The 13,626-nt window shown below is 40.3% G+C and overlaps 1 pseudogene; it reads right to left on the minus strand.

Moving 5' to 3' along the window:
• Positions 1 to 12,143: 12,143 nt before the first annotated feature.
• LOC118717786 lies at positions 12,144 to 13,268 on the minus strand (annotated as a pseudogene).
• Positions 13,269 to 13,626: the final 358 nt, after the last annotated feature.

Genomic DNA, 13,626 nt, shown 5'->3' on the forward strand with positions numbered 1-13,626 from the left:
AGTGCTTACAGGGAAATTCATAGCATTGAATGCATACATTAGTAAAACAATCTAAAATCAATAAGCTAAGTACCTCCTTAGGAAACTAGATGAGGTGGAGCAAATTAAATTCAAAGTAAGCACAAAAAAGAAATAATAAAAATGAAAGCAGAAGCAAAGTTTGTGGGAATATCATAGGTTAGGCTTTTTAATGCTAATTTATAATGAAATTAATAATGTGTAAATAAAAAGAGTTGGTTCCTTAACCTGAAACTGACAAAGTAAGAGAATGTTGCAGAAATGTCTATGAAGTGTATAAGGTTATTTGTTCCATTTGCTGCCAATTAACATGATACTGTAGAGAGAAATATTAATCCAGGGCCAAGTTATTTTGCAAACTGAACATATAATCCAACTAGTGGCTTTCAGAACAAAATATTATTAAGTGGTAGTCTTAAGTCTTACTTGAACTCAGGTTGTTGTTTTTTTTTTAATACAAAACAATCTTAGTCATGATACTATCTGTAAGCCAAGATCACCATTAGAAAGAAAAAAATGTAGGTATGTGTAGCTTCCAAGTCCTGTTCTAAACTGCCTCAAACTAAATTGGTCCTTTTAGAATCTTTTCTAGTAAATGTTTAAGTTCCCAATGATTACTGGGCTCACTATCAGGTGGCATGCTATAATGATATAATTCAATAAGTCTTGGACATACAAACTTGCAAGCACATACAAACATTTGCTATCAAGTAAGTATGAAAACAATCATGTGGCACCCTCATTCTCTGTCATTGTAAACAAAAACAAGCAAATAACTTTTTAACTTCTTTTTTCTTAATCCTCAACTGACAATATGTTTTTATTGATTTTTCCCCCTCTTTTTAGAGAAAGAGGGGAAAGAGAGAGAAAAGAGAAACATATACGTGAAAAAGAAACAAGGATTGGTTGCCTCCCAGACTGGCCCCCATTGTGGATTGAACCTGAAACCCTTTGGTGTGCAGAACAATGCTACAACCAATTAGCATAAACTACTAACTTTCATGTAAGTTTCATACCCACACAAATGTAACAACATTTTGACTCTAGGGTCAGCTAACCTTGCAGTCAGATAAGAAGCCAGAATCTCCTATTATGTAGGGGGATACAGAACCCAGTGAGCACTAGACTCATTTTGGGGTACCACCACAAAAGTTCCTGGGCTCTCAAGATTCTTATATTTAATTCCAACATGGGCAGATGTACCTGTATAATATTTCTAATAAAACACGTGTTTGGTCATTACTCACTTCACCAATACAGCAATTATTTCTAACGTCTCATACTAATTAACAGGCTGCCTCCTTTAGTGATTCTCAAATTAAATGCTCACAGAATCCACTAGGAATCTTGTTAAAGTGCAGATCGATTCATCATGTCTGGATTGAAGGCCAGGCCTGAGACACTATATTCTACCAAGCTTATAGGTGATGCCTCCTCCGTTAGGGTCTCTGGGCCACACTTGGAATAGTAGGGGCCAGCACAGATTTAAAGGGTGATATTGAAGTGCCTGTTTGAGGCTGCTCTGGTCATGCACTTCTGGTTATTAGAATGTATATTTAACTAGGGCACAACAATTATTCTGATGTAAAATTAATTTTCTCATCCATGTACATATCACACGGCTAATGTATTTTAAAATACAGACAATATAAAATAGTCTGTCCAAGCAGGACGGGCACAAACAAATAACATGTCACTGGCAGAGAGGAGAAAGGGAAGAGAGAATGAGTAGAGTGCCACTACTCAGTCTAAATTGTTATGAAAGCAGTGCCCACTTGTTTCTACTTTCTCATAGAAACCTGAGAATTTCTAATACAGAACAGTCATTAGTCATATCCCAGCCATATTCCCTTAGACATGTGAGAACTAAACATCAGGCTGTGTTTGTTTGCTTTTCTCCCCAATGGGGAGAGATATGCCCATTGGCTGACATTTTACAATGAGCTTTATTTATTAACGGCTCTTGCCTCAAAGCAATGTTGCTACCCATTGCTGTTGGAACTACATAGGAATTGACAATGTTAACATTCATCAAAATTAAATACAATGGGTTCCCTTGATATCAATATGCATTGTTTATACCATTTCCATTTAATCATATTAGACAAGTTATCCCAGCCAACTGAAGATTAATATATACACTAGAACAATATAATCTCACAGGATATTATTGCTTTTTTTTTGTTAATAAGATATATTCACATATATTTTCTGCCATTAGGCATGGCAAGGTAAACAAATGCATATCTTTGATAGCAATGTTGTGCAGTGATATTATCCTGAATACAGTTCTGCTGGTCTCAGGTTAGTTATTTCCAAAATACTAGTAACTCAAGGCTTTGACTCTGAAGCCAAATACTTTGAAAACTTTGCATTTGGAATTATTGGCCACTTAGTTCCCATATCTGATTTAACAGTAGCATGATTGAGACAATTACCTAGATTGAATTATTTTTGTTTAATTTCTATTTATTAGTTTGAGAAAGACATAAATTTGTTGTTCCACTTATTTATGCATTTATTGGTTGCTTCTTATATATGTCCTGATGGGGATTAAACCCACAACTTGGAGTATCAGGATGATGCTCTAACCAACTGAACTACCTAACCAGGGCCTCAGATCTCATTCTAACTTTTCAAAAACTTAAGCTGAGCACCAGAAACCAAGAAAAAAATATGAATACTTAGGAACTCATAATATGAAAAAGAGACAAATATGAATAAGTAAAACTTGAGCATTGTAAAGTGTTGTTACGAGGTTGCACCAAGAGCTGTCTGAGGAATAATATAAAGTTAGGAAACCAACTGTCTGGCTAGATCAGGAAACCTTCTGAAATGACTTTCTTTGCTGAGTCTTGGGGGAAGAACAAGGTAAATGCAGAAAGTTCAGAGAAAGGAAAACATTCTTGAGAGAAATAAAACCCATGAACAAGAAAGGCACACAATTATAAATGTCCTAGTATATTCAGAATTTGTCAAGATTGTGTTAGTGGCAGGAGGTGAAGCTGTAAAGGCAAACATTGCCACAAAATGAAGAACTTAATGCGCCACATTAAGGCATCTGGACTTGATGCAGAAGGCAGTATTCATCCAAAGAAAGTTTTAAAGAAGGAAAGTTATAAAGAGAAGTGTGATTTTGAGAACGGCAACTGTCTGGTAACCTGGTTACTCAGAGGGAATGTAAACTGAAGATAAAGGGATCAAGTACTGCAAATATGATGGCTTGAGCAAGACAACACGAGGCTGAATCAGTTCCATGATAATGGACACAGATGCTGGACATATTTGTGAGTACTTGGACATGGGGCTGAGGAACAACCCTCCTTGCATTTATAAAATGTAAGATATAGATAGTTCTGACTGATTAAGCCCTAATGCTTGACTTGAAGTCTAATAGTTAAGATCTGGAAAGATACTATTACCAAGTGCCCATCATTAGATTAATAGATAAAAAAGCTGTGGTACCTTTACATTATGGAATACTATGCAGCTGAAAAAGGGGTCTCTTACCCTTTGAGCCAGAATGGAAAGACCTGGAGAGTATTATGCTAAGTGAAATAAGTCAGTCAGAGAAAGAAAAGCATCACATTATCTCACTTATATATGGAATATAATAAACAAAATAAACTGACAAACAAAATAGATCCAGAGACACGGAAGCATGTAACACACTGAGGATTCTCAGAGGGAAGGGGGTAAAGGAAGAGATCAACCAAAGAACGTATATGTATGTATGCATAACCCATGGACACAGACAATAGTGCAGGGTTGTTGTTGTTTTTTGTTTATTTGTTTGTTTTTTGTTTGTTGTTGTTGTTTTGTGGATAGTCTCTCCTATTACACTCTGCTCAATTTATTATGCAGCCACCATAGGCCCCAGGATGCTTTGGGACCTGTGGCAGCTTTGAATCAATTCCAGTATAAATCATGATAATGGCTTTTCTACATTTCTGTTTATTCAGATGCTCTAAAGAATTACATTTCCATTTTATTGATCCTATGAAAATATTTCAGACAATCACATGTAAAAATGTTCCTTCCTAATTCCTCATTTTGTGAATTAAATATTCACACAATGTGCAAAGAGCCAAAGGTAAACCTCAGACATATTGGGAACAAGTTGTTTTCCAGTAAATTCCATCAGGGAGGAAGGATTTCTGGGCTCACTTAGGAGCAGCCCACTGCTAATCCCTTCTAGCATTCTAGATAAAGCAATCTGGCTTCATTGGCCTCAACTGCCATCTCTTATTCCTGCCATATCCTGATGACTTCATAGCTCAGCGGATCTTGATTCCAGACCTTGAGCGAAGGAACTTGCCATGTCATTGCCAAGTTTTGTCTATGCCCCTACCTCTAAAGTGGTTGCCATCTGCTCAAAGATCAGGCATCAATTGTGAAAATCAGGATGAACATAATGCTGGCCATTACCTGTCTCATACTGGAGAAATTTAGAGATAATAGCTTAATCCAACCACCTAGAAGGAAGAAAAATGAGATCTCTTAGGACCGGTAAAAGCAAATTAAGTAAAACTTTGGGATTTAGGCAGTCACATCAGCCTCTTCTATGAAATGTAATTGCTCCTTATGGAGACTATACCTTGCATGTTATTTTGACAATGGTTTTCAGCTGAAAGGAGTAATGACTGGGCAAGCTGCAAACTCTCAGCCTAAGTGACATGTGATAAAGTGGCATTAGAGAAGCAGCACTTGGTATTCCAATTTGCAGTTAGGACTAGGGTAGTGGATTGGCTGTTGAGGTCATTCAGCCTTATATCCAGTCCGGGGAATGCTTTCGGACTAACACTATGACTTTGGGATTGCCATCATTATCACATGGCTGTGCCAGAACTGTTGTTAAGGAAGGATAGATGAGTTTAAATCATCTAAACTTTCTCATTGTCTCATGCTTCTGGGACAAGGAAAAGAAAATACTATGAAGAGGAATTTCAAGGACAGTTGGCTGTTTCAGGCCAGCACTAATGAAAAAGTATTAAATCTTAGTAAATGGGGATCCCCAGGCATTGATCCATGTCCTACTCTTTTCTATGATAGAAGGAAGTAAAATTATTTGTTAAAATTAGACTCATGTTTGCTAATCTTCTACAGCCATTAGTTAAGCATGATTATCTCCATACCCTTTTTAAGGGCTTTAGACATTTCCATTAAACGTTTATCATAAACAAAATCCAGATTCCTAAAGTCCCCAGAGATATTCGAGGGCACTTGGCACTACAGTTCCTCACCTATTTAAACTCCAGGATCCCACAAAAACTGGACCCGAGTTCGGATGGCTTGTATATGGTACATGTCCATCATTCCCCCTGCAACACAGAAGGCAGGGTAGTGAGTGCGGAGGCCTTGCATTTCATGCTTGTTGGGTGAAGGAAAAAAGATGCTTATCCATAGGTGAGGGCCAGAGCAACCTGACTCCCACAGGCTCCAACAACGCACTCTTCTTCAACCCTCACATTCGATTCACTGGGGGTTTTGTGTCTGCTTTCAAAACAGCTCTCAAATTCACTCCTCTCTTGTATACAGCCTGATAAGCTTTCTAAGAGACTATATGAACCTTTTATTTGGCTGCTCCTAGCTCCAGTTTATATCACACTCTGCTGCCAGTCCATCCTCCAGAAGCATGCTCAAAACCACTGACGTGTCACCTTTCAATCTGCATGCAAACTCTCATCTGGCATATAAGGTCTCTGACTTTTGCCCTTAACCTCTCAACTCTGTTTTCTGCTCTCACCCAAATTCCATCCAAAGTCATATAATTCCCCTGTACACACTGCATCCTTGGGACTCTCCCTCTCTTATTCCAATTCCTGGAAAGTGCTCCCCTCTTTCTTCCTTTTGGATTTCCAAATAGTATGCTTGGACCCAGTCAAACTCTGACTCGACCATGCAGTATGTCCAGATCCTCTGTCCTGGGACTGCTCATACCTCCTTCTGTGCTCTTTTAGCAACCAGACTACATTTTTCATCTAGTGTTCATTATGCTCTCCTTTATTTTAATGTTCACTAGCTTGTTAACTCAGAGAATGTAAACTTGTTATCTGGTGCAACTTTGCATATATAAGAGCCTGAGACATGATGCAAATAACAATAAATATGAAATGATTCAACCTGCTATTCTGGCTTTTTTATATTTTACCACCTGGGCGTTCACTTACAGAATTCTTATGCTGTGGTGGGTAAGGGCTAAGCCTTTGAGCCCTGGCTGGTGTGGCTCCGTTTGTTGGACATTGTCCCATGTATCAAGGGTTTGCTGGTTCAATTCCAGTCAGATCAAATGCCCAGGTTGTGGCCTGATTCCCAGGAGTGGGCATGCAGAACACAGCCGATCATTCATGTTCTGCTCTCACATCAATGTTTCTCTCTGCCTTCCTCTCCATTCCTCTCTAAAAACCAATTAAAAAATATTTTTTTTTTAAAAGTACAGTTCAGTTTGGGTTCCAAACTATCTGGATTTGAGTCTTGCCTCTATTCCCTAACATCTGAAAGATCTAGGGCAAGTTACTTCATGGGGATTGTTAATAGGTACATCACACAGTCACCTCAAGAATTTAATGAGTTGATGTGAGTAAAGCATTTAGAACAGTGCCTGGTACACAGGCTAATAAAAATTAGCAAATTCATCTAGCTGCTCCTCAAGTCTGTGATCCTTAAGGAACAAAGGACAGGGTAGCATGTTGTGCAGAGGTATTATTTACAATGAGCAGGAAGAGAAAGGCTCTGGAGCAGAGCAGCCTAGCAGATTCTGCAATCCAGGAAGACATGATGAGGAGTCTACTAAGACAGAAAAGAGCAGGCATGTCTAGAGTCCCAGATGGGCAGGAATTAGAGACCAGGAGGTCAGATTCTGTGAAAGCAGTGCCATGAACAGCATGGAAAATGCCTAGTCCCAGAGTAGTTGTGGCTTGCCATCTCTCCAACTGTAGCACTCCCAATTTATTTCTACAGGAAGACATTAACATTCAGAATTGAAACTGGGAGACAACTGGAGAGAAGAGACAAAGAGGACTGTCGCAGAGGCACAGAATGTATATGATGGTCCGCAGAAGGATCAAGCTATTTATTATACACAAGTACAAATAGTGTCATTCTGTTGCCTACAGTTACTGCTGTGCAAGAGGGCCTTAGAGCTGTCCCATTTGACATTGAAAATGTGATTCTGGGAACCACCAATAATAATGAAGGCAGAAATGTCAAACTTTGCAAAACTACTAGCTTGAGTAACAGAGAAGTGGTGGTTGATTGGTTACTTGATTAATAATGGGGTGCTCTCTACTTTAGATGCTCATTTTTCTGTCTTGGATGAAAAGCATTAGTGTTTTAGACATTTTGATGACTGGGTTTTAGCACAGCTGTTCTCATCCCAGTTTAGTTGTAATTGATAAAAATAGTTGGATTCATTTCTCAAGCTATTGAAAATAGGAAATATTTACTAGGTTTATTTTGGAATATTTTAGTAATAAAACACTTAAATGTCATGGACAAAACCATAATGCAGTAATTTTTATAACTGGCATCTGTTAATGAAAATATTGCATAACAATAAAAATTAAATTGGCCTTAAAACTACAAGTATATTAAGGCCCTTCCATTGTACTTCTTTTAAAGTTGGTGATTAGAACAAAGAGTTAAGGTAATAATATTGGATTAAGTCTCCAACTTTTAAGGATCTAAAACCATGTAAAATTTAGAATAAAAAAACAGGACTAGACTTATAGAATCCAGAAATCTATAATACACATTCACCATGTGCTGTTCTCAAGGGTATGTTAAATATGTTCTCCATATTCAGGTATTTTTTAAACAGTGTTGATATTGACTAATCTTTAAATCCCAATAGCACTATAAAGTTTTCATTTTTTAAAATGCCTGAGCAAATGTCTATAATAATCATATAATCTAAAGAATTTTTAGAGGGTAAAACTACTTATGGAAATAGTATGCATAGCAGTGTTAGCAATTTCACATGTATGTAACATGCACTTGTGCATATCCAGCCTCAGAGATGTATGTATGCCATTTATAGGATAGAATTTGCAGTCCAGTTTAATGTCAATTTGATAAATGAAATTTTAGTTGACCAAGCAAAAATAGTGCAAATATTTGACTTATTTTTTTAAAATGTAAATTGGTGTAAAATATTTGAAGGAATTATTTAAGGTATAAAAATGATGCCCTCAACTTGCTATACAAGCCTACAGATTTTTCTTTTCAGTGTAAACTTTTTTTCTTCATTCTTCCCAATACAAAAGTGTTTCAAAAAATAAGTTTGATTTTTTTTTTAAAGATAATTTATTTTGGGATTCCAATTCCCTGTTGAACAATCATGACCTTTTTCTCTTACCTTTTTATATATAAGTAAGTAATCCTTCATCTGGGTAGTGATTATTAAGAGGTGCCCAGTGGTATGGCTCATTGGTTGAACATGGCGTTATGATCCAGGATGTCACAGTTCAATTCCAGGTCAGGACACATGCCCAGGTTGTGGGCTCAATGCCCAGTAGGGGGCATACAGGATGCAGCTAATTAATGATTCTCATCATTGATGTTTCTCTTTCCCTCTTCCTTACTCTTGGAAATCAACAAAAATATATTTTAAAAAATAGAAAGATGTGCTAAAATGTAGATGCCTTGTCCAGCTTTCCAAAACAAAATTAAAAACTTAAAGTAATTTTTTTAAAAAGGGAAAACTGTTTGATACATAAATCTCCCAGCTCCCAGCTTTTTCTGCCCCATTGGCCTCCATCCACTTGCTTACTTTTTTTTTTTTCTCTTTCCCTCTGTCTGCTTTCAAGTTATGGCCTCCCTATCCATGCTCTATAGTGTTAGCAACTAACTACATCTGTAATAAAGGAGTATTAGAGTGATCCAGTCTTAGGCATTAATAGTCTAAGACAGAAAAATGTGTTACATAATGTTGAAGAATAGTGCTAAGCACTTTGACAAATACTGAAGTGGCATGAGTCAAGATATGGTCCAGCTCTCATTCTGGTTTGAGAGAAAGTTTATTAATACATATAATGTGTTTAAAAGCAATTTATGTGTACTGAGCTGTAAGTGCTTCAAGGATTCAAAATAAAAGTGGTCCAGTAATGACTGCAGTGATCCCAGAAGGTTGCTTTGAATGAGTTGAGTAGCCCCTAAGGATGGATATGACTTGGCTCAGCAGAAGAAACAGAGGTGATTGCATGAGGCAGGCACAATAGAAAAAAAAAATGTGCAAAGAGAAATGAATGAATACAGTACATTTACGTGAAAACAAGGTTGGCTGGAGTGAATAGTACAGGTTTTAAGGCTGGACAGCTCTGTGCTGAAGAGAGCTCTGAAGAGCAAAAAGAACAATTGAAGCACATAGGATGGAGAATAAAAAACCACTGTGTGGGATCTTAATTATTTGCTTTCTCATGTTAAAAAAAATGAGAAATTTTAAAAGCATAAGAAGTGTCTCACCCACTATAATTCCAGGAAATCTGAATTTCTTTGAACAAAGCAATCTCCTTGGCTAATTACACTATAGTCAAAGATACCTTCGCCTTTAGGGCTTCACCATGGGCTATATAACATGGATAGGTGAGGTCATAACTTGAAAGGGACAGAAAAAGTGAAAGGAGTTTTAGGGATAAAAGAGGGCCCATGAGGGAGAAGTGCATAGGTGAGGGCTTGGAGCTGCCAGAAGGCATACATTGATCAAGAGGGGGGAAAAAGAGGGTTCCACAGGATAAGAGGAGAGGAAGGCATCCATTCTCAGAAGATAGGAAAAGCCACAGGTGGGGAGAAAGAGGAAAACAGATTTTCACAGAGGATAGAGAATTCTACCACGTGAATGGGGAGAGAAAGAGGAGGGTGCCATGTGGGTTTAGGCTTTGAAGCTGCTATAGGGACCAATAAGAAGGGAGCATCAAGAGACAAATAGCTGCAGCCTTTATAAACTAGCAAAAAAGAGCTTGGTGGGTTATCCCCTTGGAAATCCCTTCCTACGTGGTAGTCTGTATTTGCTTCCAATAAATTTCCACCTTTTCATCTACCACCTTTTGTCCATGGCTTCATTTTTGGAATCCATCTGGACAAGAGCCCGGGAAAGAAATCACCCTGGCATCCTGCTCAGTAAAACAACCCAACTCAAAAATCAGCTGGCTTTTCGAGATCAGGAAAACAGATCAAGGGGTTAGATCTACAGTTACCTTTTTTCTAAGAATTGAGCTTCTCCTACTAGTTCAGATCTGCCCTAAGTACTCTCTTAACATTCAAAGGTTGTGGTAATGTCTCTTACAACACTCTCACAACCTATTTTGTTTATCAGATTTTTCTGTAAATTTATTATAGTTAAATAAACATTACTCTCTTGATTCTAGTTGTTGAGTTCATTCATTCCTAGTGTTGATAAACTCTGTCTACCAAAACCACAGACCTGAAAGCCAGATGCTGGTCCTTGGTGAATTTTCCAGGCAAAGGCTCCCTTGGAAAGTCTCTTGTCAGCTAAACACCTGGTACAGTATAGTGAAATAGACTGTCCATAGCTACAGTTATCAAGACGTTGTCAAAGGCTTGGTTAAACAAGCTGTACAGTGATAATATGTTGGATGAGACTTCCTTAAACCAGTCTGGGAAGCAACCAAGTTTCAATAAAAGCCCAGAAAGTACAGCTGTAATCCATCTAAAACCATTATACTTATTATTGACTACTTCAGTTCAAATTGATTGGAATCATGGCTTGACTGAGGGTTCCTAATCCATTGGTTTTTGTCACAAGATGGCAATAAATATATAATTATATTTACTCCAGTGGTAGGCAGTCTTCAGTATTATTGAAACTCCTATCAAACACCTAGAAACTTCTCCTGATTCTTTTGTTTGTTTGTCTTTTCAGTTATAGTTTACATTCAATATTATGCTGTATTATTTTCAGATGTACAGCATAGTACTTTACAGAGTTGTCCTCCTAATATTGACCCCATACAGAGTCATTATAATATTATTGATTATATTCTCTATGCTGTACTTTACATCCCTGTGACTATTCTGTAACCACCAATTTGTGCTTCTTAACCCCTTCACTGTTTCACCCAGGCCCCCACCACCCCTCGCCTCTCGCAACCCTCTGTCTATCTCACCAGATTCTTGAATTCTAAGTGATCTTCACCCTTCACCCTGCACCCTGAATTTTATATGCTTTCTCTACATGCCCAATGCAAAAAAAGGGGGGGTGGGGAGAAAAGCAAAGAAAACCCACAAATGATTTTCTTTGGTCTTTTATACAATTATTTAAACTCAAATTGGATTATCTTTTCTGCTTCTTTTTGTGCTCCCATTTTATCAGACAAAAAGTCTCCACTCCCCATAGGGCAGAAGCAAATTGATCATGTCCTCAGAGAATTAACATCTTACAGAGAGATTCCTAACTCTTATCCTTGAGTGGCTAAAGACTCGGAGTGTTCTGTGAAATCCTGACATAGCCAGTGGGACGATTTGGGGTAGGCACTGTAACTTTGCCTTTACTGATGCTTAATCTTGGTTCAGTGATAGGTCTGCAATGGCTGAATTAACAATCCAAATTTATCACAAAACCAAATGCTGGCTTCAAGATGCTAAACACTGAGATATGGAAGCATGGGATAGAGTGCGGAATTCTCTGAGGGAAGGTGGGGAAGAGTGGGTGGATGGGACGTAATCAACAAAAGACCTTGTTTGCATATATGCATAATCCATGGACACAGACAAGAGGGTGCTGGAGGCCTGGGGTGGGTCAATGGAGAAAAAAAGGAACATGTGTAATACTTTCAACAATAATCATTTTTTTTTAAATGATGCCAAACACTGAGGTATGCATGCCTCCACAAGCTAAGGTTTTGTTTTTTTTTGAGAGTGTTATTTTTCATTTTAAAACATATCCAGCAAAGGTGTCTATTTATCCTCGGCTAAGGTTGGAATGCAAGATCCAGAGGGGAGTTCTCTTGGAAGAGCAAGAGGCAAGATCCGGTGTCCCACCTTTGGTGAGAGTCTTGAACCCACCTTCCCACCTTCCACATCCCCCTTTGGAAAGAAGAGAAGGGGAGATGGAGCCCCTCTCACAGGTTAACAAAGAAAAAGGTTTCAGCTACTGAGAGGATGAGAGCCAAGGCTTGACAAGGAGACAAAAGGGCGCAGAGAGACGCTGGGGTCAGCGCTGGTACAGTTGAATGATGCCAGCCTTGTGCAGGTCCTCCCATAGCGTTGCCTCAAGACACAGATCATGGTTCAAAAAATTTCAGTGGCATCTTTTTTTGGTCAAAATAGTAGTTAGAAAAGTCCCGGAAGTTTTTCGTGATAAATCCGTAGGCACTAACCTGATCACAGGTGTGCAAAGCTGTCAGCAGCATGAGGGCCCCAGTACTAGGCATGTAGATGCCTTTGACATCTAGGCGAATAAGGCTGGAATTAAAAAACCTGTCCTTCAGGTAGTGCATGAAGTTGGGATGAAGTAACTTCAATGTACCTGCAGGGGCGCTCGGTCCAAAATAGGCCTCAGGCCTGTCGCCTTTGTCTGGACCCTCGGGGACAGGCTCACCCAGAAGGGCGGATCGCAGCATCAGGTAGTCGCGGATGCCCGTGGGGATGAAATGTAACGCAAGCCCGGTCCCCGCGGCACGGAGCGGAAGCCCTGGCGCCCGTAGTTGTGGAGGGAGTTCTTCATGGTGTTCACCGTGAAGCCGTAGAAGGAGGTCTTGGTGCCCACGTCCCTCTCGAAGCCTGAGATCACCGCACCGTTGAGTCTGAAGACATAGTCGTGGGCGTCGATGCGCCGGCCCTGGCGGGAGCCCCGCAGAATGCCACCGTTGGCCACCACGGCGCAGCAACGGCACCGGCACCGTGGCTCCCGGGATGCGGATGCGGCTCCTGGGAACAGCTGTGCGCTCTCCGAGCCGTTCGTTCAGGAGGCGCAGCGTGGAAGCCAGGGCCTCCCTGGAGAGGCCGCGCCAGCTGTAGGGTCCCCGGAGCTGGGTCAGCTGGTCCCAGAGCTGCGGGGTGAGGAGGCCGCCCCACAGCAGCACGGAGGTGGACAGGTTGAAGAGCCGCTGGAAGCGCGGGCTCCCCTGCAGGGCGGCGGCCAGGGGGCGCGGGCAGGCCTCCGGAGGCCTCTCCAGCCAGGAACTCCACCCTGCGGCCTCGGGCCAGGCTCCCCAGTACCAGCCCCCGAGGAGCCTGGCGCAGGCGGCCAGCAGGAGCAGCAGCCAGAGCCTCCGGGGGCACCTGCAGCGCATCTTGCGGCGCCAGGCAGAGGCCGTCCTCGCCCACCTGGCCAGACTCAGCCCAGCGTCTACCCTCCCTGCCCTCCGTCACTATCCCAGTGTGTAGAATAAGGAGTCCTAGAACTTTCTCTTGGGACAGCGGAGAGAATAAGCTGAGAGACCTTAATGCTAGCCCAGGGTCAGGAGGTGGTTAAGTCTTCCATCAGACCATGTCTCTCCCTGGGATCCGAATTAATTTTCCTTTCCTAAAGCTAGGCACTCAGGGTGCAGAATAGCACTTTTACTGGGAAAGTAACGCATGCGATTAATAACAATAATAATAATAATTTCTAAGCCTTCTACATGTTACTATCTAGGCAAGGACATTTGC

The sequence above is a fragment of the Pipistrellus kuhlii genome, unplaced genomic scaffold (assembly GCF_014108245.1).
Source record: "Pipistrellus kuhlii isolate mPipKuh1 unplaced genomic scaffold, mPipKuh1.p scaffold_m20_p_13, whole genome shotgun sequence".
NCBI classification, from domain to species: Eukaryota; Metazoa; Chordata; class Mammalia; order Chiroptera; family Vespertilionidae; genus Pipistrellus; species Pipistrellus kuhlii.